This window comes from Tiliqua scincoides, chromosome 2 (assembly GCF_035046505.1).
Source record: "Tiliqua scincoides isolate rTilSci1 chromosome 2, rTilSci1.hap2, whole genome shotgun sequence".
Taxonomy (NCBI): domain Eukaryota; kingdom Metazoa; phylum Chordata; class Lepidosauria; order Squamata; family Scincidae; genus Tiliqua; species Tiliqua scincoides.
Genome location: NC_089822.1, coordinates 2,519,862 through 2,522,592, shown reverse-complemented (window position 1 = coordinate 2,522,592; position 2,731 = coordinate 2,519,862). Strand labels below are relative to the sequence as shown.

At 43.4% G+C, this 2,731-nt stretch overlaps 1 pseudogene; it reads left to right on the top strand.

Moving 5' to 3' along the window:
* The first annotated feature begins 212 nt into the window (after nt 1–212).
* LOC136642694 (5S ribosomal RNA) lies at nt 213–329 on the top strand (annotated as a pseudogene).
* Nucleotides 330–2,731: the final 2,402 nt, after the last annotated feature.

Below are 2,731 nucleotides of genomic sequence, written 5' to 3'. Positions count from 1 at the left end.
CTCCTGGAGAGTAGGGGGCAAAAGCACAGGCTAGAGGTGAGAGCAAGCAGCCCCCTAGTGAAAGTGGAAACTTTAAGACCATTCCCATGTTATTGTACGAAGCAGGTACATCCTATGCACAGCACCAGTAGCACTTCCTATGTGTGAGAGCCATACTAGTCTCTTTGATTTCATGTACCCAACACCACAGGAATCTGTGGACCACTGCAGCTCCCCATGGCAGTTACCCTGCACATGCCCGATCTCATCTGATCTTGGAAGCTAAGCAGGGTCAGGCCTGGTTAGTACTTGGATGGGAGACCGCTTGGGAATACCAGGTGCTGTAGGCTGATACCATAGTCTTTCGAGACCGAAGGTTACCAACCAACTCTTCCTACAACATGTGAAAAAATCTTAATCTAAGAAGCAGTATCAGTTTTCTTCAACATCAGAGCTGAATAACCGTTTATGGATTTGAAAGGGAGCGTCATATCGTGACACATACATCCAATGCTCAGATCTTGATAATCTTCTTTTTCCCAGGATTCTGTCCTGAGAACAGCTCAAGAAACAAAAGAAATTTTCTTTTCAGTCACATTTATACTCTCCCCCCTTCCTTTTAAAACAGAAATAATTTGAGGTCTGACTTTTGCACATGCCAAAACACCAGTTCCTCATGCAGTCTACAGGCTTTCAAGTGACTAATATTGCAAACTGCATGCAAATTTGAATATTTTATTTCCAAATTAAGCACATCAATGGGTAAACGTTTTGGAATACTTTTTATTCCCGCTCCTTCAGCTTGCCTACCTTTGGGAATAAGACTCATCCTGAATCTTTTGGAAATGCAACTCTGAAATTTGTTAGAGGGATAAAGGACAGGATGGGATCAGAGGCAAAGGAAAAAATTTTTAAAAAATTATATATACTTTTTTTAAAGAAAACTTCTGAGGAAATAAAAACACTCCACTTTGAAGTATCATTTTCATCACCACCCATTTGGATCCACGCTGCACAGTCTGCAAATCACCTAGAAATAAAGAAGTTCAACAACTTCTGGACAGGTCAAGCGTAGCAGTTAGTGGAAAAACTCACACTCAAGATAAATCCACACATTTGATTTTATACACCATACTCCTGAACATCAAATGGAAGAAAAATAGTTACAATGCACTGAACAGGCTGTTTGCAGCTCAGAATGTATCCTATTATACAATCATACAATATGATACATTCTAAGCATTTAAATACACACATATGCTATGATACATATAAGACAAAAAAGGGATCCAGTTCAAAGACAGCAACAAAGAGCAAATTCTGTTGTAGGCAGCGTTACAAAGATCAAGGTACCAGAGGAAGAAGGCACATTAACCTCTGATTGGTCCTGTGTGTTGTCATTTGGATGAAACATGGTAGTGATATATAACCCTGAGACTGTGGGAGGTTATGAATACATGTAAGCCAGGCAGGCGCACAGGCTGATTTTTAAAAGCACAAGTTGAATGAGGCCCAGGATCCAGCATTCAGCCACTGACAGTCCCTTCAGTTCAAGGGAAATGAAGGGAGTCAGTCCTTGCACATCGACTATGGGGTACAGAGACAAGGAGATGCAACTACTCCAAGGACGATTCCTCAGGAGAGCTGTTCTCTTGACTCTGATTTCCCTGATTTACTTTTCAAAGCTGTACATCCAAGGTCCAAGCCTATCCGGGAGACTGACTGAGGCAGCAGGTTAGCGAGTTGGGAGGGAAGCTGCTGCAGTGGCTCCTCCTCCCATTGCCTAGACTGGACGAGGAACAGGAGGAAAGAGCAGAAGTATGGAGAAAGGAAGTGGTGAGCTACAGCTTCTCTGACACTCTAGCCCGCCACTCTCTTCTTGCATGCTTCCTCTTCCACTCAGATCCCTTCTTCTGCATCCAATCCAGGATGCCTGAGGAGCAGAGGCTGGCACATCACAAAAGGGGGGCAGCATTTAACACAGGTGCCAGCCCCATGTACATCAAAGGTGTTTCAGGCATATATTTTTACAATGTGAAGGCCTCAAGAAACACTTGTGAACTCATGTACAGGGCAGGTCTACATGCCAAGGATCCAAGAGCAGCTGAGCCACCTTCTGCTGTATGCACCATCATCAGACCTGGATTTGTGGCATGTAATGTGCAAAAAAGCTCTCACTGGTTCTATAGGTCACATGACTAGACCGAGCTCTCATGCGACACATATATAGCCAAGGCACAACTCCCTTTGTGGCTTTTTCTTTGCAGTGTAACAAATGGTTTCAACATCAGGACTCTGATCCTTGCTAAACCTCACCACCTCTGCTTTAGTCTTTGTTTCATCTTTCTGTATGAAATCTGAAATGTCACAGTAACCCCCCCAGAAGTTCAGTTACTCTTCCATGCTGGGGGGGAGGGGTCTGACTCTAAAGGTGTGTTCCAGCTGGCAGTTGACTGTGCCCCTAGTGCTACAGGGTCTGCTACTGCTCCCGAGTAGCTCAGCATCAGAAATACTTCTAACATTGCAGTTAATTTTTTGAACAAAATCTGAAAGCCCAAGCCTTATATACCCTGACCCAAGTAGACTTGGGTCATTTCTACAGTAAAACAACCCCATTTAAAATACTTTCAGATAATATTTCCCAATTTTAAATTGATTTTAGCATTTGGATCCAATATAACAGGCATGTCCAACAGGTAGATCATGATCTACCTGTAGATCGTGGAGGGGTCAGACGTAGATCGCCAGCCCC